Source organism: Pteropus vampyrus, unplaced genomic scaffold, assembly GCF_000151845.1.
Source record: "Pteropus vampyrus isolate Shadow unplaced genomic scaffold, Pvam_2.0 Scaffold133, whole genome shotgun sequence".
Lineage (NCBI taxonomy): Eukaryota > Metazoa > Chordata > Mammalia > Chiroptera > Pteropodidae > Pteropus > Pteropus vampyrus.
The window spans coordinates 5,662,793-5,689,604 of record NW_011888914.1 but is presented as its reverse complement, the minus strand read 5'-3'; the positions used below and the strand labels follow the sequence as shown (position 1 = coordinate 5,689,604).

General features: G+C 36.8%; 1 pseudogene; it reads right to left on the bottom strand.

Moving 5' to 3' along the window:
• Positions 1-8,803, bottom strand: part of LOC105297010 — a 14,060-nt pseudogene extending 5,257 nt beyond the window's left edge.
• Positions 8,804-26,812: the final 18,009 nt, after the last annotated feature.

Sequence of the window (26,812 nt, the reverse complement as noted above, 5' to 3'; positions counted from 1 at the left end):
AGAAGTCTACACACTTTCTGTAAAGGATAGAGAATAAATATTTTTAGCTTTGTGGACCATGCAGTCTTTGCCACAACTCTGTGACTCTGCTCTGTGAAAGCAGACATAGACAATACATAAATAAATGGATGTAGCTGTATTCAAATAAAACCTTATTTAATATAATATTTTAGGTCAGTTATACCTCAACTAAAAACCTTATTTACAAAACAGACAGTATCCTGAATTTAGCCCGTAAGCAATAGTTTACTGACCCCTAAACCAGAGGAACTTTGGGTGTATTTAGGTATGAATGCTACTTTAGATGTTTTACCTCCAGCAGAGATTGGTTTAACAAATTCTCTAGTTCTATGTGCAATAGTTGGAATATATTTTTCCTCACATATTCTTCAATGTTTTGACTGTGTGGCAGTCGTGAGAATCTGTCTCTCAGAACTGTCTCCAACTGTTGAGAGCATTACCGACGACCAATGTCCTAGATGCTGCACTCAGAAATCTACCCCCACATGATTTCCAATGAACTGATCCCAGACAGTGACTGAGCACAGCAGAGATAGCAAGGCAGGCACATGCCTTAGAGTGTGGGACTCTACCGGCCCAGGAACTTACCTTAAGAACCCCCTGACAGCCTGCTGAACTTCCCTTACAACTGTGCTACACTCTAAGGTGCTCCCACCCAACCTTCTTTCCACCTCCTCTTCCCTCTCACTGCAGTCGATGACATCCTCACCCTTTCCAGTTCCCTCTCCGTATTCTCTCACAGGTTTGTGCCTGAATCTGGCATTTGCTTTTTGAAGCACCTGAACTAATATGAACTGATTATTTATTTTGTGCTTTGTAGACTTGATTATCAAGGAACATGTTGACATCTGCTATAACTTCATAAAGAGAATATGAGTAAAAGCAAAAGTGGAAAGAAATATCAAAAGAAAGTCTTTGAAGATTAAAAATGGACAGTAGGATGAGTAAAGCAGAGGAAGTTTACAACTAAGTGTCAGCAGACATGATTTATGAAGATAATCTAGTTGCCACTCAACACAGAACCCTAGAAAGCTATGAGACTTGGAGGTGAGTGAAAGGTTGAAATTCAGATCTGAGAAAATAATATCTAAAAGTTTCTGGCCAAGTGAAAGTTGGGAGTGAAGTGACGTCCAGTCCCTGTTTTTGCTTTGCTTCCAGATCACTAGCTGCAAAGCATTAATCTGAAGACTAGATAAGACTACAGAACTTTCTTGGCCCTAGAAAGATACCGATATTTGAACACTATTCAGTTGAAGGCTGGTTTGGTGCCCTTTACTCCACAGATGATCAAACACCCTACCCATGTACCTAGAGTTTTCAATCTGCTTTTCCATGCCTTACTTGAAAATGAGATCTGACAGACGAGAATCATCCAGCATTTTGGGTAAGCTTCTCACATGAAAGGCAGAGACAAAATCAATTAACTATTTAACTAAATAAAAAAATCATACAAAATAGAAGAATTAGAGCGCAGAAGAAACTTTATAAAAAAAGATATGGCTGCTGTGAAACAAGGTCAGGATGATATAATAACGGAATAATCAGAATATAAGAAAAAACTCTTGGGATTTAATAATATGATGCTTTCCTCCAAAACAAACAAATAAATAAAAAAAATTCAAAAGGAGTGGAAGGTAATGCCTGGAAATTACCCAAAATACACAATGAAAATAAAGATGACCAGGTTTTTGAGTATCTGACAAATTGAAATTTTGGAAAGAGAGAGCAGGTAAAATTATGAGTAGAGAATTATCTAAGAAGTGACATAAGACATTTCCAATAACAGAAGGACAGAGTCTACCATAGGAAATAAAAAGACTCTAAGATAGGAGTCCCCAACACCAGGTTGCAGACCAGTACTGGTCCGTGGCCTACTAGGAAATGGGCTGCATAGCAGGAAGTGAGTGGCAAGTAAGCGAGCCAAGCTTCATCTGTATTTGTAGCTGATCCCCAGCACTAGCCTCACTGCCTTGGCTCCACTTCAGATCATCAGGCATTAGATTCTCATAGGAGCACCAGTCCCTGGTGCCCAAAAGTTTGAGGACTGTTGCGTCTAAGACATATATCATGAAAGTTCAGAACACCAAGGATAAAGAAAAGATCCTTTAAGTACCTAAAAAGTGAAACTCTGCCACCATCAAAGGGTTGGAAAACAGTATGGCATTGAATTTAGAAGCAGCAACTTTGCTTACTAGAAAAAAATAGATCAATGCTCTACCAAGGCATTATGCCAAAATAATCTTCCTACCACTTAAAATTGATCATGGCACCAATGTTTAACATTTTTCAAACATTTCCCATTACAAGAGGTTAGAGTCTATTATACTTGGAATGATATATAAGATTATTCACAATCTGGATACGGGTGTCTTTCTCATGTTTCTCATTACTTGTTAAATATACACACACATATACATGGACCACACACTGAGGTTATAATAGAAGGCAAGTTATTTGTCCAATATTTTTCTGAACATCTTGTTCATGTCCATACTTTTCACTTTAAGTCTGAGAGAGAGGCAGAGAGTGTTACAGACCTTTTCTCATTATTCAATGCACAGTTCGAATATCACCTCTTCTTTGAAATCTACAAGTTCAGTAACGTCACTTCTTCAGTAAGAGAACAAGGGTATAAGAATAAGATCAGTTAAATAAAAACAGGTTAGCTTGTGGCATTTGTGCCTCTCTTCCTATCCAAATTAGGCAAAATTAATCACTCTGCCATGCTTTAGTAATGTGAAAATAAAATAAGATGACATCTATTATCTAATATTACCACATTACAATATAATAATTTGAACATAATTTTTATCTCTCTCTACCCCCAATTTTGAGCTCCTTGAGAGCATGGTCAGTGTTTAATTAGTCTTTGCATACCAGAGTAGCTTCATGACTGATAAATAGATACTCAATAAATATTCCTTAGATTGAAATGAATTAGCAAACTTTCTAAAGTAAAAAACAAAATAAAAAAAACCACAGGAGGGCTTATAAGGCATGTCTGAAATCTTTCTCAACATGACTACTAGTGGTTGCTTGGTAGATGGATGTGAAAATTTTCTGGTCTGTGAACACTACATTTCCCTTTTCCATTAGTGAAATGTGATACATTAACTAATTGAGGTATGGTGAAGGGATGTGCATCCCTTCTAATAGATGTAAGTTTATTCCCTTCAATATAGGGTGCTAGAGATGGGATCACATTCTCCCCTTGTGTTTCTCATTTTCCCAGGAAAGTTTCCATTAGAAGGAAAAGATAGGACATGATATAAGGATGAGATCAGTTACATGAAAACAGGGTCAGCTTGTGGAATTTTATAAAAACTATACACTTTATAAAAACAATGTAATTTTCTCCTGCTTAGTATAGTTATAATTCTAACATCACAGGTATTATGGAATTTATAAAACAACAGGTACATTTATATTTGGGCAGTGCTTTGAAATTTCAAATGATAGGAAACATGCCAATTTCTAACAAAAATAAACTTTTATAAAAATGCAAATGAAAAATAAATCCAGTTTTTTAAATCCAGAGTAAAAAAACCAGGAGCTATTTTCTTCAAATGTTGAACAGCGTCATGTTTGAGAAAAGACAGTTAATTTAAAACATTAAGGGAAAATCGATGGAGTTGTTAATAGAAAATGGAAGATTACAGCTTTTAGTGACATGTTAGACAAGCACATTTAAACAGTTTAAAAGTACTTTTTCCCCACTGGATTGCTTATTTCTCATTCCTGAGTTGTCAGGGTCTTTAATTCATTTCAACTATTTCTGATCAGTAGTTCATCTTTTTTGAAGCAATGTAGTTTATTATGATGATTGAAATAGATCTCTTCTAACACACATGAAAAACACCCCTCAGCAGCACCCACAAAGGGTTTATAATGGTGTCTACCACATTTTATTAATTTAAGCTACATTTCAGATAATGAGAATTTGACCAAGTAGCAGGACACTAGAGATGAAGTTTTCAAGTGACCAAGTGTGTGTGTGTGTGTGTGTGTGTGTGTGTGTGTGTTAAAGCAAGGAATATGTGACCCACATTCTGTTTTGTGCAAGTACCGTGTCACTTCAAATGATAAAAAAATGGTGCCAAGCCACTGGAGTAGACCCAGACAAGGAGTGATGGTGACAGAAATACCTTCTCAGCTGGAACAAAACATGCACGAGAAAGTGAGAATTTCAGCATCAAGTGCCGAAGAATTGTAATGTGTGAGCTCTAGGACTAAGTTTTACTGGGTGAGTTTGTCAGTATAGTGACTGCCAACCTCATAGAAGAGACTAAATAATGATCATTACATTGTATGTGTGAGACATTTCACAGGATAATACATGCATCCTATGACCGCTTGACCACTTCCAAAGAATCCCAACTGCACTTAGTGATTCCATGAAAAGAGCAGCCCCTGGACTCTCTCCTCAAGTTAGTCTAACTTAACAGTATTCTCCCTCTTCCTCACTCTATTTCCCTCTCTTCCCCTCCCTCCCTGTCCCTCTCTCTCCCTTCCTCTCTCACCCTTGCCTCGCCCTCTCTCTCTCTCTCTCTCTCTCTCTCTCTCTCTCTCTCTCTCTCTCTCTCTCTATGTTGTCTGGACCGCAGTTATTACACCACTGTGTGAATGGGAAGTCTTGCCCTTCCCCTGGTCAGATGAGGCTGACCCAAAGATCTTGGTGACCCATAAGGTGCTAGACCAAGTCCATCTGTCCATCTCCTTTCATGGTCAGGGTGACGACAAGTATTCATCTGGAGTGGTGAGAGCTGTTGTCCTTTCTGTCCCTTGGGCTAAGCCAACCCCCTTCCTCCCTGCTGGATCTTGGAGGGCAGGGAGGCGAGTCTATGTTCTCTGTGTGGAAATCATTTGGTTAGATAAAGGAAGCCGCTCTTGTTCACTTTCAGAACTAGAGTATGAGATTTAACCAGACTCTAGCATTGAGCACAGGTTTGATATCAAATGTTTTGATTATATTTCTCAGATCTTTCTATCAATGCTTCTTAAGGGTGGGACCCCAGGAGGAACTAGACACTTCGTGGTTCTGGCTGAGGTAGAGGCTTTAGTAGAGGGTCATAAACATTTCCTGTTGAGTGACTGATGATGTGTTCAGAGGATCAGGTAGTATCATTTAACACTGAGATTTATCTGACAGCTCAGAGTGGATGTTTACTGCTCAGTTACTTAGGAAATCAAATACTAAACCCCACGGCAGGAAATACAACCCAGTATAAAAGGTATCGATAAATGTACATACATATGGAAGGTCAAGAACTCAGTGTCTCTCTGCAGTTGTGGGACCATGTCAATTCTTTTCCTTCTTCCTCTTCTAACACCTATAATGAGAGTAGCAGAGAAGCAATTACTATAAAAATACTTAGATGTTGATCTTACTGAATCATTTTTGGAGGTACAGATGAGGTTTAATTTTCCAATATAACTTTTTTTGTGTGTGATAACACTTGGAAATTATGTGTATGCCTATGCATGCTTTAAAAATGGTAACTTTTACATTTTTTAATGTCTATTTACCTGCTGTTTTTACAACAATAGTAAGGTGTTTCTTTTTTGTTGTTATTAATATAGTAATCATTCACCATGGGCTTTCTTCTGGAAAACTACCCTTTACATTTCCTGGTGATGTTTTTACTAAGGCATTTTATGTGATGAGAGAGCATGTGCATACAAAGACACCTGTTTCTGACATCTTTCTGTTCCAAGTACTTTCTTTATTTTAGCATATCATATACCATTCTTTAGTGTTGTATTAATACCATTCTCATTGGGAATCACATTTAGGCTACTATTAGGATTTAAATAATTAAAATGTACCAAGTTGCTAGTAAAATTAATTTTTCCAAAGCTAAGGACTATGGTAATTTTTCACCATCCAAAGATTTAACTTCTAATTATTAATCTCTATATTAAAAAATGAAAACAAAGCTAGTTAAGCATCAGGATCAGCTTGAAGGTTGACACTGAAGAAAGAAGAAGACAGAAAAGTTTTGTTTAGTTCTTGGATGACATTGGAGTTGAGGCTTGCCTTGACCTCCTGGAAGAAACATAATAATGACAGAACTTGGTCATATTGTTCCAGGATACCTGACAAAATTCGGATGTGTATAGAATTTTACCCTTCTATACTCCTTGGATGTGTATAGAATTTTACCCTTGATTCCCGTTTTTAATGACTTATCTAGACTTGGTAGCATTAAATATCTCTTTATAGAGGAGGCTTGGTTCCCAACCTGGAAATGAAACATTTATTATTGTAAAAGAATTATTAATGCAAAAATAAATATGTCCCATAGCTACATAGGTACTGAGAGCCAGAGCTAAAATTTGGACCTGGGAGTGTTTGACTCTGAGGCCCATATTTTGTCCCCTATGCCATGCTGCTTCTCTAATGATGTGTCTGAAATGCTATGTGGGATGTGCTTGCTATGACTCAAGAAATAAATAATGGCCATGGAGAGGGACCAGACAGCAACTGAAGGGATTGTGAGCTGCTGCTATTATAGTTTCTCAGGTGTTGATTTCTCTGCAGCGCTTAGATTTCTGAGATAGAGAGCAGCTGGCAGGTTATGGCAAAATGCATAGTCTTTATCTTTAGCTCTGGCTCACCGCATATAATTTCCATCTACTCACCTGCCATAGTGAGGTGACCTGAGGAATGAATACCCTTCGAAAACCTTTTCGCCTTCTTTCTGTAAAGTCTAGGAAAGAGCTGGGATAAGTCATCCATTATGCTTTCTTTTACATGGACTCCAATCTGACTCCACTCAATCATTAGAACTGAGGGGAGTCTTCCAAATGAAAAGCATGGCCCAGATTTTTTGTTCTACACTGGCAGAATAAAACAAAAAGGGTAGTTATAGGAGGTGGGGAAGTGTTTTTGCGTCTTTGCCCTTTGTAACTAAGTTTCCTCCCTCTGTCAGGTAGCCTCATGGTATTCCTAAGGATTCCGTCTTGTCCTTGGTGCCCACTGGGGTCCCTTTCCTGAGGAAGGGAGGAGAGCAGTAAAGGCATCTGTGCACATAAAGGGAGATGAGATGAAACTCACAGAGAGGCCAGCTCTTCTTAAGTGGGTGCTTGGATATACTCACCACAGCTCTCAATGGGCAGGGCCTGGGGTCCAACCTATTTATAGATTGTTTCTTTATTCCTTTGGTGAGAAACCAGAGAAGAATTAGCAGATATTTTAGCCTTGGTTGCTCTGAAAGCCCAGCCTGAGGCAAAGGACTTATGCGTTAATATTTTATGAGGGGGAGCAATTCCAGGGAGCAGGAGTGAAGACCAGAGGAGTGAAGCAGGGAAGAGGAGAGAGTGAACACAAGAATGCATTATTATCTAATTAGCCACAGCTAGGTGAACCTGATTGTTTGATTGCATGGGTCTGTTATCCAAGAAGCCACAAAAATGTATCTGAACATAGTTCATCCAGGACAAGAAAGAGGGAAGAATTTTTTTGGTTAAGGATTCACTCCATAGGGAGCTAACTAGTTCCCCTGCCCTCTGCCCTAGGTTGTACCTGCTCCACCAGATGGGCTGCTTGATTTTGACAGAAAAGTCCCAGACAGGGCAAAATGTTCAAGCCGTGGGCCTGCGGTGAGGCACAGTCAGGAATTGCCTATGTGAAGTTGGCTCTGCAGTGGTGACTGGAGTAAGAAGTAGGTGAGGCAGAGGGGATATGAAGTGATACGTAAGAAGTATATAAGACACTGTCCACTCCTTGTACTACTTTTTATCTCTGATAATGATCTCCATTAGTACAGACTTAATACAAGGTTAACAAACCAAGTTATAGTTCCCACTGTGTAGCTGATTGCAAAGTTGCTATCAATATTCATCATCTTCCCTTTCCACAACCCATTCTAGATTTTTCTCAACATCTGCCAGCACTCTGACTGGTCTAGTTTGCCTTCACTGCTGTTTGCACATTCTCGTAATTTCATCCTGAGGGGCCTGAACTCTTAGTTGTCTTGCCTGCGTTAAGCTATGGTCGCTATACTTGTTCATTCATAGAGATCACTGAGCATAGATGCACCAAGAGATGCCCCGGTGAATCCCATGGCCTCCAGAAATATTCTTCCCTGTCTCTATTGTGTAGTAGCAACCCTTGCTTCTCTTGCTTCTCTAAATAGGGGCTAATTACCCTTGCCAGTATAGTTAACTCCTTTCTTTGCCTCTTGGTCCATGGCATTAGGATTCCAAGGTCATCAGGTTGTAGTTAGAGCTTCAAGTTACAGTTTTCAAGTTCAGTGGAATTTTTACTGGGTCCTATGGTAAAAGCATCCTTCCTGGGAACCAGACCTATAACTAGTAGAGCTTAAGTTCTTGGAAATAAGAAAGCACGTATTTAGCAAGCGGATTACTGGGTGCTGTAATGAAAGGGGCTAATCTTATTTCCATCCCTTGATTCTTGAATTCACCTAGTCTAGCTACTGGAGACTAGCACCACCTATTGGTCATTAGTTCAATTTATAAACCTCATTCTGGAGGACAGCAACCCAATCCCATAGGGTGTTATTTCCAAGGTGATACCTATTCTATTTCAACCCTTGCTGATCAATGAAATGAGGATAAATCGTGTTGCAAATCAGGCAGTACAACCTTTGGATTAACAAATGCTGCTTTAAAGTGCTCTATCTTAAAGGTCACCTTACCGTGAGGCAGTGGTAGAGATTTCAGTCTTGGACAGTATCTCACAGAACCCGTTGTGTACTTTAGGAACGAGTTTGGCCTTGTCCCTGGAGAAGGCATCATCATTTGATGATGCAATTCTCATTCGGTCATTGCAGCTTGCAGACCCCTACATCAATCAGATAGATTGATATCCAGCTCATGTCTAGAAAGAGTTTCCCCTTAAGTCACTGGTTCCTTTTCTTTCTTTCTTTCTTTCTTTCTTTCTTTCTTTCTTTCTTTCTTTCTTTCTTTCTTTCTTTCTTTCTTTCTTTCTTTCTTTCTTTTATAGTTCTTTCTTTCTTTCTTTCTTTCTTTCTTTCTTTCTTTCTTTCTTTCTTTCTTTTTTTTATAGGGAAACCAGTTAAAAATCGTGTTGTTTATATACATCACCCAGTCTAAAAGTAAAAGAGATGAGAAAAGGCAAAAAGCTTAGTGGTTAAGAAACTAGAATCTGAAGTCAGAGACCTTGGCAGGGGTTTAAATTCGGGCTCTGCCAATTATTGGCTGAATAACTCTGACCAAGTTCTTAAGTTCTCCAAACTTTAATTTCCTCATCAGCAAGCTAGGGATAATAACAGTATCCATCTTACAGTTGTAGAATCCAGGAAATCTGTGTTTACAGAATGTCCCCAGTGATTTTTATGCACACTAGAGCTAGAAAATCACTGCGTTAAAGGTGTCTTACTTTGGAAACAGGGCCACTAAATACCTGTTCCTTACCTGACTGGTTGAGCTCTGACATATGACTGTGAGCAAAGTCTGTGATAAGTGTATTGTCATTTTAAGAAAATCTCATAAATATTCCTAGAGGAGTATTGATCACCCACATCATTATGTAGGTTCAGAGTGGAAACAAAATAACACTTGCAGGGATGGAGTGCTAGAGTGGAGGTAGCTGAGAGAGAAGAGGATAAGCAGCAAATAAAATAATAAAATAAAATAAAATAAAATAAAATAAATAGGAAGGTGGGTCAGCAAATAAAAAACCTATCATTTTCAATGGTCTCATGGTACTTCCATTAACCAGTTTTGGAATCTGTTAATTCATAATATCAGGTAGCCCCTTATGTGAGTTAGAAATGCTTTTTATACAAACGCCCTCGCTTTTATATGTCGCATGATATGTCTTTATCACCCTTTGAAGAGATCCTTTCTACTGATGCTCAGAAGCCAGACTCTTGCTGCTGTCTGAAAGGCTGAAAGCTCTGGCCAGCTTCTGCCTCCTGAGTCCTTGTCCTGGCTTCTGCACAGATTCGGTAGACTTCCCCCTTCTCATGTGACATTGCTCCTGGCTTTTGTCACACCGTAGGAATAATTACTATGGGAGAGCCTGATTCTTGTATATTTAGACCAGAGGTAACTTGGGAATGAAGTTGTGGATTCAGGAAGGTAGGTTGGGGAAATAATTTTAGTCTTAGAACTCTGTTGGGGAAAATGCATCACCTGCATCCCCAGTTATTATTTGGAACATATAGTTCTTGAAGAACAATCTTCTATCATTAGCATCTGTATATACTTAAAACTGGTTATTGTCAACTTATCTTTAGGTCATTATTTCTATTGGAAAAATGCAACCTGAGTTCTAGAGCAAAGCTTCTGAAAATCATATATATATATGAATTGGCCAGGAGATCTTGTTAAACGCAGATTTTGATTCAGTAGGTCTGGAGAGGGACCTGAGAATCTGCAATATTAACAAGATTTCATGCTGGTAAGCCTATAGCCCATACTTAAAAAAGCAAAGTTCTAGATATAACATATTGATGAGTATTTTGGGATATAATCCATTCTTTAGCTTGTAGGGTGGTATGCTGGAATGAACGCTGGGCTCAGATTTAAAAAGGCTGGTTTCTGGTCTGTGTATTGAAGCTTGTTGTGCCAACTTTGGCAGTTCACGTTATCTCTGGATCTCATCTATAAATTGGGGACATTAATATGAAATGATCTTCATGGCCTTATCCAGTCCTATGACTCTATGGTTAGTTTTTCTGTCATTAGTATTGAGTGGCATCCATGAGCAGAAGGATTACTACAGCCCACTATAGATAGTAAACCGACATGTTGTGGGCAAGTGTCCCTTGTTGATGGTAATCAGCGATGCTAACAGCAAACTTGTGAAAAACTTCTTTTTCAACTTGTCAGCTAATTATGGACATCTTTTGACAGGTCATATATTCTCTAGGAAAAATGTGACAAGGAATAGATAATTTAAATTTAGAGTGAATGGCTTCTTTTTCTGATTGTCACTGAATATTCGTATGATGCTATATATTCCCCAAAGTTTTACAGTAACTTAATCATTAAGACATTTTTGTAGCTAGTAAGCTTTCTTTACTCTCAGACCACTTGTTTGAAATTTGCCTTTGGCATCCTCTTCCTAGGGCCCCCCTTTGAATTTAAGTTGTTCCTTCTTGAGGTTCGGACCTGTTTTCACTCATCTCTGACCTAACCACCCAAGCAGAGGCCACCTGCTCCTGATGGCTTTCATGACTGTAACATCTTGCATAGACCTCTCCCTGGATGTCCCACACAGGCCTTCAAAAACCAAGGCATTCAGAAGTGAATTTATGTTACCTTCCCTCTACACCAAATCATAAGGACACTAAAAAAAGACCCTCCATATTTCCCATCACCCATTCTGTTATCCTGGCAAGAATTGTGGGAGATATTCTAGATCAGGGGTCCCCAACCCCTGGGCTGTGGATGGGTACTGGTCTGTGGCCTGTTAGGAACTGGGCTGCACAGCAGGAGGCCAGCAAGTGCATGAAGCTTCATCTGTATTTGCAGCTGCTCCCCAGTGCTAGCTAGCATCACCGTCTCAGCTCTACCTCAGATCATTAGGCATTAGATTCTTATAGGGGCACTGGTCCCTGGTGACAAAAAGGTTGGGGACTGTTGTAGATGATTGCTGAATCTCCATACCCATAGTCAGTTAATGGCCAGGTCTGGTTGATTCTACTTTCTAAATTTCTCATACATACATCTCTTTCTTCCTTTTCATCGCATTGTCACTGCCCTGATTCAGACCCTAATCATTCGTCACCAAGACCATTATAATAGCCTTATAATTGCTCTCTGTGAATTAATTAGGGCCCAACCTCCCTACGGTTTCCTGTGGAATGATCTTTATTAAACCCAAATATGGTTGTGTTATACCTCTTACTAAGATTCATTTACCAGCTTCCTCATTGCTTACATTATAGAAGCATCAATCTATAGCATCACCATCCTTTGCTCTTCTTTAGACACACCAGGCTTCGGCCACACTGAACCAGTTGGGCTGTTGCTTGATTGAAAATCTCCAAGTCTTTCTCCTCTTCCGTACTTGAAGAGCTCCAACTCTTTCCTGATGCCCCCTTCGAAAGATTACTGCCCTTGAAAACCTTTACTGACAACCTTCCTCTTCCTCAGCTAATAGACCCTCTCTTCTTTGCACTCTGATATCACCTTATGTAATAACTTTACATGAGTGTTGGGTAAGTAACTAAATATCACACAGTATATACCATTAGAATGTAAACTCCTTGCAGACAGGGAGTTTACCAGTCATCCATTTCTATGTCTCAAGATCTAGGCCATGTTGGTTGATAATGCTAGTTGATAAATGTCAGTGGAATAAACAGAAACATTTCAAGGGGCTTCGAACCATACCAGGAAGGGCCTTGCTTGATAGGTTGGGCATTGCACAAGATGTTTTGATGTGGGACTGCATCAGCATGGGTGTGGGACAAGGGGATATTCCCACAAAGATGTGGTATAGTCCAGTGGTAACCCTGATATCAGGAGAAGGGTAAAGAGATTCCTCAGCCATAGGATGGAAGCTTAGCCCATTTTAGAAATGAAATTTTGAGGAAGACAGATCAAAGAGGGAGAGTTTCTTAATAAATCAGTGGCAGAATAAAACTGAATCTTTTGGGAAATACATTGACAGTCATGAAGAGTGTACTGAACCATAAAAAGAAAACATTATTAAATAATGTTGTATACCTTTAATGGGCCACATACTGTGTTGGGTTATTTCATTCTTGTTTCATTCTTATAGTAATCCTGGGGAAAAAATAATGTTCCCATTTTACAAGTGAATAACTTCCCCAAGATTAAGTCTTTAGTAAATGGCCAAACTGGGATTTGGGTTATCTTTCTAATTTATGTCCAGAGGTCTTTCGACCAGAGAAAAGAAGGAAACTTAAGTGTTAGTTATGACTCTTAACCAGCTGTATGATTTTAACTTTCCTTTTCCTCAATTTTCCTTATGTGTAAAACTCTTTGATTTAATTGTGGGATGTCTATTATACTTTCCAGTACTTCATGGTGCAAAGACAGTCATCATATCTGCCACTGAGTCTACCCAGCATACGCTAGGCACTTAAATGTTTGTCGAACAGATGAATGAATGAATGAATGAGTAAATAAATGAATGTTATTAATGATATAGAAGGCTTTCTTCCTTTGGGAACATAACTTAAGTAGGGGCAAACAGAGACAAGGTATCTGAAGAGCTAAGTATAATCACTAAATGATTAAGAGGATATGCCCTCAGATCTATAATATCCCTCTCTAAAGTAAAGACTCTCCAAGAAAACCTATTAGCTGGAAAAATGGAATGTTATTACTTTTTAAAAGTGTTTTACATTTTAAGAGCAATGTCTTTTGTATGATCATTTTGGTATCTCACGTTATACCCTAATGGAATTCTATGACTCACTAGAACAGTTTGTTCTAATCAATGTCTTGCATCCACTTAGCACAAAAGGCGGAAAAAGACAATTCATTAGATTCTTACTCTATGGCTTCAGTGTATTTTCATAAAAGAGCTTGGGCATTAGCACAGTTTTCACAGCTCAGGCTTGTCCAAGAGAGTCGCACTGACTAGGGAGCAGGCACTAGGATTGTATAATCTATAAGAGCTTTCCAGGTCTGACCTTGAACCTTTTCTTCTCTATGACAGCTTTAGCTTTTTTGGGTGCCAAGTGTAGGAGAAACCCTTCTCAGGCTCAAACACACTCATGCCAGCTTGTTTGGTTGCTAAAATGGTTTTGGTTAAATAAAAAATAAAGGACATAAGCTGCAAAAACATGAGACTCTCAAAACACAGGTTCTGAAATTTTTACCTTTTGGCTGGTGGGGAAAGTTTTAGACACTTGGAGGCACTGAGTCTCTGATGGAAATGGGACAGAGAGAGCAAAGGGCTGCCCCCTGGAAAACAAAAGAGGAATGCAGAGACCTCATAGTGTTGCCTCTAGCTGTCTATTTATACTCCTTTGTGCCAAATGGACTTGTGGCCAGAGAGAGGACGAATTGGTCTCATCATTCAAGACACCTAAAATGGGCCTGACTGCAGTTGGACATAAGTGAGAACCCTTAAAGTCTAGTTTTGTAGGTCTTTTTTTCACTAATTCTTGTTTTTGAAGTGGATTTGGAGCTTGGAGTTTCTATCAGTTAAACAATAAATCAAGCACTTATTCCTTTTCTCCAATATTATTATACGAACTTTCAAACATATAGCGAAGTCGAAAGGATTATACAGTGAATAGCACTATACCTGTCTTCTGGATCTCACCATTAACACATAAACTCATTAACCACAAGGGTTACTCCTGTCTGCCGGAACCTGGGACCTCCTAGGCAGCTAGCTAGTTTCTTTTTTTCTTTCTACAAAGGTTTCTCTTCTCTCATAGCTATCTGAAACTGTATGTTACATGCAGGATGAGGGAATGTGAAGATAGCTAATATGAAAGGGAGGACAGCTCTCTGAGTCATGTGAGTAGAGTCCAAGCTTTGAAAAGAATGTATAGAGTTATTTGAATGCCCAGGAAGGAACCGGTCTGACTTTATGAAGTCCAGAGAGCTGTCTGCCCTCAACAGGAAGGAAAGATGAGTTGAGAAGCAGCTGGGTCTTCTTGAGCTTTACAACTTGTTTGGTTTTTCTATTAAACCCATTTATCTTCAATAAGGACTTATTTTCAGAAGAAAAAGTTGAAAAATTTTGACGATTAAAAATCTGATTCAAACTAGCCAGATATCTCAAAAAAGCACTGCTTCCATCTCTTAGTTTTATATTACTAAGTCAGTTTGGAAGTGAAAAATTCTCACTATAATGTAATGTAATGTAATGTAAATTACAAGAAGAGTTATGCCAGTAATATTTGCCAGGTATGTATTATCATGTGCAACATTACTGCCTATGTGAGTATCATTGCCCTTTGAGAGCTTGCCTGTTGAGGTGGCCACCGCCTGCACACGTGGCTGAGGAAGGACCAGCACAGGACCCAGTGGTCGCTTCCACAGTATGTCCAAGAATGTCCCAGCACACCAGAGGTGGAAAGGAGGAAGCCCACAAAGGAAGGCAATGCCCATTTTAGGGATAATGAAGCTTGTCTTGAGTTTATTTACTTGTCAGTAAATAAGGGAACAGAGTCCACTAAAAAAATTCTCTGAGTTGTTCACTGAGTGGAAAAAGTCAAGATGATTTATGTGTTAGAAAACGATTTAAAGGTTACACTCTGAATAGGGTGGAATGAGTCCTAGAATCCACATGTGGCTGATTCAACAAGTCCCATTGCATACTGGTTAGGTAAGACCCTTCAGTCAGGCCCAGCAAGATTCTGGTATATTGGAGAAATCAAAGTTATTTATCATTTATCTACTTTGACTGGGAGATGACTCAGTGTTTATGGTTGTTTAACAAACTTCAGTTGTGGTGAAACAAAGCATTTTGTTTTGTTATTGCTGAGGCGTATGCTATTGCAAGTGGAAAATTTTCCTTTTAAAAGTGCAGATATCACCTAATTTAGAGGTTTTCAAACACTATATCTTCTTTTTAATTTTTTTTTAAGCAGTAGACCCTTTTCTCCAAATAAATTCTTACACAGTAGCCCAATATATAAGATAGAAGAAAGAGCTCTTATGGATATAATGCAGATGGGGGTTTTGAAATCTCCTCTGATCAGCACCCAGCCTGGCTCCCCACCCACCTGGAAAGGAAATGCTGGGTGGTCTCTGGTCTTGGTAGTCACTTGAGAAGTCAAGTGACTGGCTGCTAAAAAAACTTGCCCCACCATCATCATCAGAGAATCTCAGAATCACAGAGTCAAAGAAATCTGGGATAATGTAAAGATAAAATCTCTAGTTTTTCTCGTTTGGTTATGATGTGTGCATTGGCAATTCCTGCGTTGAAGCAGCATGCTGTCACTCATCCAGGATGCAGTAGGAGCTAAGCCTAGACGAGCGAATGATGAAGGGGCGCTGCTTTTCAGTTTTGTCCAGATGCAAGGCGGTGGGACTGAGGCTACTTCTTCCCTGACTTTGCTGCAGCTCAGTATCCCTGCCAGGAATCCACAAATATTGGGCACTGCTCACATTCTTATGTGAACAGGCCACAGGGGAGCCCTTTGAAAGTATGGTCATAATATGCTAGGACACTTAGCCAATGGTGGGGCAGACACAGATCTTGTTTTGCATTATGCCGTGTGCTGGTTTTCCTTTTGAATTGCATGTGTTCCTTCTATTAGCACTCCTGAAATCTTAGTTAACCGATTATGTTTAATAATGCAAATATGTATATATAATTATTTGTATATTTATATACATATAATTATTTACTTTCTGATTATATTTAATTTTGATTGTTGGGAGTATTTAACATTATTTCAACATTTAATGATTCTATTCTCTCTTCTAACATTTAGGAATATATAGACTTTCACACAGTTGTTATTAGAATGTTCATACAGTTTAGTGTTCAGATTTGCTTATAAATATTTTCTATGTTGCCGTGTTGTTTTCATGATTCTAATTTTAATAGAAGCATATTATGCAACATCTTTTACTTAACAGTTCTCCCATTGACATCTACTTATTATTTTAATGCATTTCCTTTATACACATTTGAGCTTTATTAATTGAGGATCTGTGATTTGTAGTTAACAGGAATTTTTTCTTGAAATAGGTTGACTTTATGAGATGAATCCTGGGGCATTTCATAAAATTCAGGGAGATTTTAGTAACCAAGACTTAAAGAAGGGCAAAGATGAGGCTGAGTCTCAGAACCATTGCAGAAGTTTGAAGGCTTTTTTCCCATTTGCCCCATGTGAATCTCTGTGTGCATCTTTTTAATTTTCCTCTCCTACTTTAGCCAGACTTTCTGTTTTGTTTTCAGCCCAAATGATAGAGAACATGGATACCTACAAATTCTAGAATTTTACACATTGTAGTTTGGGCCATTGAAGAGAAACCATTTCTGTCTAGTTTTCCAGGGAAAGATGGAGATGGCTATTGTGAAATCAGGTGTTCATCTCTTGGACTCACCCATGTGGCCACAAACTGGTGCCTGGGTAGAGGTCACAGTAGGAATATGTCTACCAAAGGATCGTTCCCATGAAGAGCAGTTCTGGAAAAATGGGGTAATGAAAAGATACACTTACAAGCGGAACACAGCAACAAAAACTTTAGTTTTTACATTTTTTTCTCATTCTTTTGATTAATCCATTTAGCAAAATTAGAAGGAGTGAAATTAATGGGCTGAAGGGTATGACCCATCTAATAATTATTGAGATGATTTACCAGTTTACTTTCCCCAAACTCCTTTAAATCAATCGATACACAGTGTTCTTTACCTTCTATGGCACTGCTCCCCTGTCCTTCCTGCTGACATAGAACATGCAGCCAGTGTCTTTGATCTTAGGAAGAGCCAGTAAGGTCAGAGTTTGGGTTGCTCTGTCCCTTCTTTGAGCCCAAATAAAGTTTGCATGGAACCATTTGGGGAATTCCTAAGGGCTGCTTCACCCGTCAGTTCCCCTAGGCTGCCACCTGACCTGCTTCTCTTCTTTTCTTCTGCTATTAGCTTGTTTTACTTTCTGAATTTCCTTTTCTATCTAGCCTTGCTACAGAAGTGAATTATTTTCACTTTTCTCTGCTGTTTCTGAAATAAGCAATGAAATCTTGTTTTGATAAGTGTTCTTGCCACTGGTCACATTAGTAAGCCAAAATGACAAACAATGGTGAGGGCTTGGAATGATTTACAAATTCTGAAGTTCTTTCAGGAGTCCTCTGAAGTGTTAAAGACCCTTAAAAGGAATATTTTGTCCTTTTCTCTAGATCGTTTGATTCTCCTTTTTTAGATCACCTAACCATATCTATGCTTTTACATAATTTTGAAAGATATTTACAATTATTCATGTACATGAATAATATAGTGTAGATTATTTTGAAAAGATAAAAAAGAGTCTAAAAATATCACTGATAACATCATTCAGAGTCTTTCCCTTGAAAATTAGCCTATCTGATCCTGTCTGGTTTATCTTGGTCTAGTAACTCAGACCAAGGTAGATTTGATTTTGTGAACATTCTCTCTGTCTCTCTCTCGGTCTCTCTCTCTGTCTCTCTCTCTGTGTGTGTCTCTCTCTCTGTCTCTCTCTGTCTCTCTCTCTTATGGACCCTTTCAGAATCCTCTTCCTGATAACCTATTAAGATGCCTTGGCTATAAAAGACTTTTCCTCATCTGACCATCTAGAGTCCTTTCTGCGGTGTTAGGCTGTGGTGTCCACTTCCTAGTCCTCTATGTTGCACATTCTGGCTATCTCCCTTTGTTCCTTTGTTCCTCTGTTTGTGTGTTCATTGAATTCCTTTTTTCTGTTTCTTCTTTCTTTCACTCCTATGATATCCTCCACATTCTCTCATACTCTCATCTGCCAGCCCAATGCAGAGGACCCAGCAGTGAACTCTGAGGCCCTGTAGATTTCAAAGGCTCAGGATGGAATGGCCCTGGGTCTCTAGATGACTACATGGGACAGAGCCTTCCCCACTGTTTACCTACAGTGGACAGTAATGTAAGAAATAAACCTTTATTTTGTAAACTACTCAGTTTTGTTATTGTTGCTGTTTTCACAGTTTGACTAAGACTACCTCTAATAACTCCAGCCAACTCCCACTTTTTCCTTTGCTTTACAATAAAAGCTCATTGCTGAGTCTCCAATAAATATCTACTACTCTGTGAGGAGCAGTAGTGAGTCCTTTAGCTCTCAATTCATTGGTGACCCACTGAAGTCAGTAATGTAAACATTTACCGGCTCTATTTATTTCACTAGTTGCTTTCTCAGTTATCATCCCAGGCTACCCCTCCCATTTCCACCTCCCGAATTCTTCATTTCACAAAGCCAAACTGCTTTGATATCATAAGAAATACTAATGCATGACTTCTAAATGGAGAGGCAGGCATTGTTTCTTATTCTTTTGTCCATATTTAAGAGATTTTAGCTCTTTTTCAGGTCTTCTACTGTCAGTTCACAAAGCATATTCTTTGTCTTCCTTAATGGGAACATTAGCTCATTAAGTAACTTACTTTGTGATAGGTGCTGTGCTTAATACACATGTTTCCAATTAGTTCTCTCAATCATCCTGCAATGTCAATACTATTGTCTTTACTTTACAGGGAGGTTAACTAACTTGCCTAAAGTCACACAGCCTGCAAGAGATAAAACCAGCTTTACAAACTGGATAGATCCAGGTCTTTCACTCCATTATTCGACACTGTGTTATTCATTTTACCACTTCTGCAGACATCAAAATCTTTTTTTTTTTTTTTTTTTTTTTTAATATAGAGTCCCATAATGGCTAAGGGGAAAAAAAGCCTAACAGAAATATGTAAAAAAAAAAAAAAAAGTTTGCCAGCAATAACTCTCTAATGGTATTGAAGAGGTATTGTATATAGAGAAAAAATATTATATATATTTATGCTAATCATTTCTAAGATAGAGAATAGTTTAGCCAATATATGCCTATATAACTTGCTACATGTTCTTTGATTCTTATAAAAGCAGTTGTGGAAGATCTCTAAAATAGCATTTTTAAGAAAACTAATTCTAGAGTTTAAGCTATTTGGTAGAATTCAGTAGAGTTGAAGATTTACTTGCTTCTGAAACAAGAATGACAAATTTATGGTACAAGCAAAACTGCCACTCCTGAGCCCATGACAGACAAATAAATGCTTGTGGAACTCCTTCCTACCCACTTCAGTTCTCTCCAGGCAGTCGTTTCTACCAATTGATTAGAGTTGGTGTAATAGTTAATTTCTCTGACAAGTATTTGTTAAGCATTTACTGTGTGGTAGTGTTTATGAGAAGAAATCAATTCGTTCTTTGGGCCATTGTTCAAATTAATTTTGTTGTTTCCAGGCACTCTGAATCACTTCTAGTTGAACAAGAAAAGCAGCCTGGAGCTTAGATGACATCAGGTTCCCATGACCTCCACTATAGTGGAGGAGCCCGCCTTGTCCTGTGGCCTCGGATATGAAGTAAAAGTCGAATAAAGAATAGACAGACTTATCTGCACCCCAAACATATTCTTTCTTGACCTATATTGCTTGCATGCCTTAGCAAAGTCTGAATGGGGATGCTTAATGTGAACCAAAAGCATGAATTTCATGAGTAATTTAGCAGTAATGACTCCTGTTCTTGAAGATAAGATGATATGTATAATCATTAGAAATCTAACAACACCTGCTTGCCCGCTGCATTCAGCCTTCCTCTTTTAAGTATCCTTGGTCTTCAGCTTCATGTCAAACTGAATATTTGCTTTACAGTTACTACTGATAGCTTAAAGTGTCAATATACACATTTTTTTATATGCTTTTGAGGCAAAAACTGGCCTTTTGTCAGAGGGTGTCAGGCAATCAATTCAACTGTTCCACATGATTGTGCAGGGCTGTGATTGTGGTGCTGGATGTTTAATATCTGGCCAAAAGCTCTTTGAGGCGTGATGAGAAGAGTCCTGAAAAATAGGGATGGATTCATGACTGGACTGTCCCCCATTTCTACTTCTAATTAAATGAAAGTGCTGAAGAAGGTTACACAGAATAATTAAACCATTAAGCATAACTTCTGGCTAGTATTTTTTGGGGTGTAGAGGAGAATTTCCAGGTGGACTTTATACTAAGGTGGTAGTACAGTCACCTCAGAAAAGAGTAAATAAGTCAACTCGATGCTTTGTAAAGGCTAGGGGTCCTCCAGAAGCTGCTTTCCTGTGTATCTTCTCTGGATCAAGTATAAAACATCAGCCAACCTTGATGTGTAGTCATCTATTGTGCAATTTGATCAGGCTGAAGAAACATGACAAAAAAGTCTTTTAAAAGTGAAACTTTCCAGCAGAGACAGTTCAAATAAACTTAGATGCCCAGTAGGAAGCTGTTTAGGGCATCAGCTTTGATATTACGCTTCAAGGATTGAAGATAAGTGTGTAGAGATGGTAGATGGGCAAAATGACATGAATGAGAGTGTAAGTTTTCTTTATAAAATGATCCTCACCTTATATTTATTTCCAATAGATGGGGCTCAAATGTATCATATTTCTCTGTTTTGTGTGTGTGAGTTTTCCATTCCAATCAATGTATAAGTATACTAATTTTCCATAAAAAAAAATGAGCTTAAGTTTTCCTTGACCTCACCCCTGTCAACTTATTTTTCCATTTCTCTGCTCCCTTTAATAGCTTCTCTAATGAATTGACTGTATATACTGTGTCTACACCCTCACCTACCATTTATTTAAGTTTTATAACTTTTTCAAATTATTCATGTGAATAATTTCATAATAATTTAGAATAGAAGGACTTATACTAATAAAAAGCATTCACATTTTTTCTTCCTACTTATCCTCTCCCCCCCACACACTTGATGCTTATATTTATCTATCTAAATAGTGATTTCATGGATCGATAATTTATCTTACTTATATCATCACTGCTTTCCTTCCCTTTTCTCAATATAGTTGTATCCCTACTTTCAGTTACTTTATTATTTACTTTTGTAACTTTACATAGTAAATGCATGCAGCATAGGGAATATAGTTAATAAAATTGTAATAACTAGGTATGGTGTCAGGTGGGCACTAAACTTATTGCAGGATCACTTTGTAAGTTATATAATGTCTAACCACTATGCTATACACCTGAAACCAATATAATATTGAATGTCAACTGTAATTGAAAAATAAAAAAAATTAAAAAAAGAAAACCTTAAAAATTCACTTTATATATTTAATATTTTTGCCTATGTTTAGAGTTGATATCACTAGAGACTCTTTCCATATAGCAAGTTTATTTGTGAAGCCTACTAAAATCTAAAATTAAATTCTGCTAGATAACTCCTGAACAATAAGAAACTATATGATTTCTTCTTTTTTGCTTGCTTTTTAAATAATACATTTTTTAAAAAATAAAAAAAAGTATTTTTTTTGTTCCATCAATTATAAATATAGACTTGGTCTTTTGGCTTAAGTTCATAAGAAAGTGTGTTTGGGCATTAACTTTCTGCGTCTTTGCATGTTTGAATATATCTTTATACTGTCTTCACATTCGATTTATGTCATTCTTGGGCATTAACTTTCTGCGTCTTTGCATGTTTGAATATATCTTTATACTGTCTTCACATTCGATTTATGTCATCCTCACATTTGACTAATTTATAGTTCTGCTGAAAATTAACTTTTAGTTGCAAATCCTTTCTTTCAGAATTTTGAAGATATTGGTATGTTGTCTTCTAATATTAACTTGTGGATGGGAAGATGCATTTTTATTTCATAAATGGTTTGCACTTATTTTGCTGTCTCTGTTTGGAGCTTGTTAATTGGATGGTTGTTGTGCTGGTCCCCCAAATACTATCATGTGGGAGATTTTCCCAGTGTTGCCAATACTTTTGTACACAGAATAGGGAATATGTGAGCATCAGAAACACTGGGCAAATCTAAACTTCTTTTAAAACTGTGTTTAATTTTTTTACAGATTATCCCCTTTGGGCATTTTGTGTGATAGGTAGAGAAAGACATTGGATGTGTTTACAGCTTTAGATATTGACTTCTAATTAATTTGTTTGTTTTCAGTCTATATCTTTTACTCTCTATTATATTTATTTTTCTCTATATCTTTTACTCTCTATTATATTTATTTTCCCATGCTATCACATAGATCTTTTTTCCCTTAAAGTTTTAAACATATTTTTAAAGTTGAAATATAGTTAATATATAATATTACCAATTTTTTTTGCCAAAACCTTTTGTGTCCTGAAGAACCCCCTCCTGTACTTTTCTTCATTCCATAAAATTGATTTATTATGCTCTTGAGAGTTAACACGAACACCCAAGAAGGGTCAGTTGCTGCCTGGAAGGAAGAATCACTAGAACTTGGTAGAAGTGAAGAAACATTAATTGAAAGGAGTTCCAGGGATTTTTCTCTAAGAGCCCAAACTGGCCATCAAAAAGAGGGCAAAAAATAAAGTGTTTGGAAAAAAGAATGTACTAAATTACTGCCAATAATTTCTGTGTTCAAGGTAACCTCACTTAATTTTTTTCTGTTCATTTTCCAAACGTGTGTCAGGTCATTCGGGTGCTTATTGAACATCCTAAACAAAAACAAAACTCACTGATTCAAACAGTGCAGGTTTTTGTAGAACAGTTGAAAAATGTATAATACTATCAAAAAAACAGAAAAATTGAGCAGACATATTATCCCTCTTACTATTTTAGCAAATTTTCTTAAATTTAAGTACATTCATATGCATTTTTCTTTAAATTAAGGTCATATTACAACTCTACCCTCTGTTTTTAATTAGAATTATATATTTAGCATTTCTACATTATTAAATAACTTTACAAAATATAATTTTTAAAAGATGTATATTATTCCATTATATGAATATATGATAATTTATTTGACTCATCTCCTATTACTGGATATTGTTAAATATCTAGGTGTTTACTAGTAAAACAGTGTCATAACAAAACTAATTATTTTTTGCTATTTGCCTACATCATGATTATATTGTTTAGGATAATTTTTAAGAACTTAATTTAGTTGATCACAGGCTATGAACCTACATCAGGCTCCTTATGTGTGCTGACAAGTTTTTCCAAAAACATTTCACAAAATCATGAGAGTTCTTGACTCATCACACCTTTCCCAATTCTAGTACTAATTTCAAAACATTAATCAGTTTTATAAGTGCAAAGTAGTATTATGCTAATGAATATCTTTAGTATTATAATGTCTCAAAAATAATTTATAGTTGGGCATTACATTTTAATTCTTTTATTAATGGAGCTAAATCTATTTTTTAATTATAATATTTAATAGTTACTCATTGTTTTATTCTTTGTGTTTTTCTTTTATTTCTAACTTTTGTTTTCATCCTTGGAGATTTGAAACCTGTTTATCTATTTTTAATTCTACTGCTGATTACTCTGAAATTGTTTCAAAATGTACTTATCCACATATTTAATATTATAAAAATGAAGAATAAATTTTTGAACTCTTTCTCACCCTTTTAAGATGAAGAATGTGGTGTGTTTTTTTCTGATCTCAACTTCTCTTTTCCTCATCATTCTTTCTTCTGTTAATATCCTGGAGTTTTTTTTCCTTGAAAATGATAATTTAAAAATTGTCATTTTTATATTATCTATTTTCTCTTTCAGGAATTATTTAACAGTTGATTTTAGTTTTTGTTACTATTATTACATCAGCCACTTAAATTTAATTTTAATTTAATTTTATTTAATTTCAATGTTCATTTTAGGTTTATTAAAAGCATAATTACTGTATTATATTCTTAATTTTTATTCATCTCTTAGCTGGAGAATAACTTCAAGAAATTTTTAAAAAGTAAGGACCTGTAAGTGGTTTATAGTCTGTGGCCATGCACATCTGAGAACAACTTTTTGATTTCTTTATACATATGAATAACAAATTAGTTGGGATTCAAATTCTTCAGTTAAAAATCTTTTTCTCCAAAAAACTGTTTCTTCAGTTTCCTGACATTTAGTGATACAGAGGACATTGCTGTTTTTTTGTACATAATTTGTAGAATTTTTTTCTATATTTTTTATAATTCAATAGTAGTGTAGGAGATATTTTGGTATGGATCTCTTTTCATTATTTTCCTAGTACTTAAATATGAATCTTTGCAAATTGCTTTGTTTTCAATTGTAATGATTTTTTTCTGTAGGTATATGTTTAATTCTCATGTGTGATTTATCTTCTCTTTTGTTTCTTTCTTCTCTATGATTATCTAAATACCTTAGTTCTTTTCCTCTGCATTCTTGAAAAGGTCCTCAGGTTTGTCCTTCATATGAGCAAAAACACTGCTTTTATCCATGTGATAAACTTCTCTTTTTACTTTCAATGAAGATTTTAATTTCACTATTGCCGTTTTGCTTCTTTTCAGTCTATCTCTCACAACCAATTCTCATCTCATGACGTTTTAAAATCTCATTATTTCAATTTTTTTTTCTTCTTAAAGGCATGTCTGCTTGTTTCTGACTTCTAATGGACACAGAGGGAGCTCTTGCACCAATGTGGTTTCTGGGACACCTTCTCCCAGTGGACCAACAGGAAATTTTATGGGTGAGTCTTGGGTGCATGTTGCAACACCAATGGCTTGAATCTTATTTTCATCACTTTGAACTGGACTGTTTTCACCTTTTCTCCCATGTTTAAAACAGTGTCTCTCAACCTTGGCACTATGCACTTTTGGGCCTGATAGTTCTTTGTTGCAAACCTGTCCTATATATGGTAGGATGTTGAGCAGCATCCCTGGGCCCAATTCACCAAGTGCCAGTAGTATGTCCTTGCCCCACTCTGTGGTCCCCCATTTCTCCAGACATTGCCACATGTGCCTTGGGAGCAAAATTGTGCCTGGTCGAGAAACACTGCTCTAAAGAAACTTTACAAAATTAAACTCAAGTCAAGAAAGAAAAAAGATTAAGTAAAATGGGAATCAAAATAAATCAAGAAATCACAAAAAGTCACACTTAAAAAGATTTTAAAGCAGCACTTACATTCACAGAAGCAGTTTGGTGTTCCTAAGAATGGCAATAGGTCATAAATGCTCAAAGTGGTGGATAGTTTTATGAATAATGCCATTAGTCAGATAATTACATGACAATAAAGGCAGCAAGAGCTGAGAGTGGCAACCAAGCTACTGTTCTCATCTTCAGTGTGGGAATGACATGACCTAAAAACCAAAAAGTTAACAGCTGTATAGATAAATCAATATTCTGTTCCAGAACATTAGTTTCAAAAGCAAGATCGTACATTTCAATGTCTCCAGATACTCTGAAAATTAGGGACTGAAGGAAAGAGGTGGGTGGAGGTGATTTTTAATGAGCCATGCAACATGATATGAGTCATTTATATCATTTGATACAGTTGGTGTTTTTTGAGGCAGAAGTTTTATGTCCTCATAGCAACGTATTCTGAAGCTTATCTCATTTGAAGTAGCTTTCACTGTTTGGAAAAAGTTCATTGTTTTAATTCAACCAGACATACAATATGGTACAACTAATATAATTACATAATTTTTGGCAGGTTTTCATATTTTTTCCTTTTAAATTTAAAAGTAATAATCTATACAGACTTAATTATACTGTCATCTAAATAAATTTATATTTTGGAATGAGTTCAAAGTATGACTATGAAATGCATTTTGCCATTGTTTTCTTTACTGTCCTTGTTCAGAAAGAAAATGAGTAATGTGTTCTGGTAATAGCAATTATAGGAAAACATGGTTCATGTAGCAACAGAATCCTTCATGAACAGCAGTCAACCTTTCCTGGCAGTCTTTTTTCCTTTCAAAGTCTGATTTGCTTAAATAGTTTAATTGTGTGTAAAATGTTGCCTAAATTTAGATTTGGGGCAAAATAATCAAAACACTGCACGCTGGTTTCAATAATAAGTACCTATATATTTGTCATCAGCCAAAATGTATCCGAAAATGCAAAGAAACCATGAAGCTTAAAAGACTAAAAGGGTATTCAGAGAAAACTTTTTCCCATTTGAAACTATGCATATAGTTTATATATACATATAAGTTACGTGAAAGAGGTGCGCTTTCATTCTTGGTGAGAGGTTCTCATGGGCAGAAAGTCAAACCAGCGACTGAAGGGTTTGAGTGAACCACTACATTTAAGGCTTTTCTGATACTATTACGGCTATAACATGAAAACACTTTTATTGATTTTATAGTTCTTTAAAATTTTTTAAATCAAATTTATACATATATATATATAGTTTTAAAAGATGATTAGTTATATAAAGTTTATAATGAAAATCAGCATTTTCTTTCTCACCTCT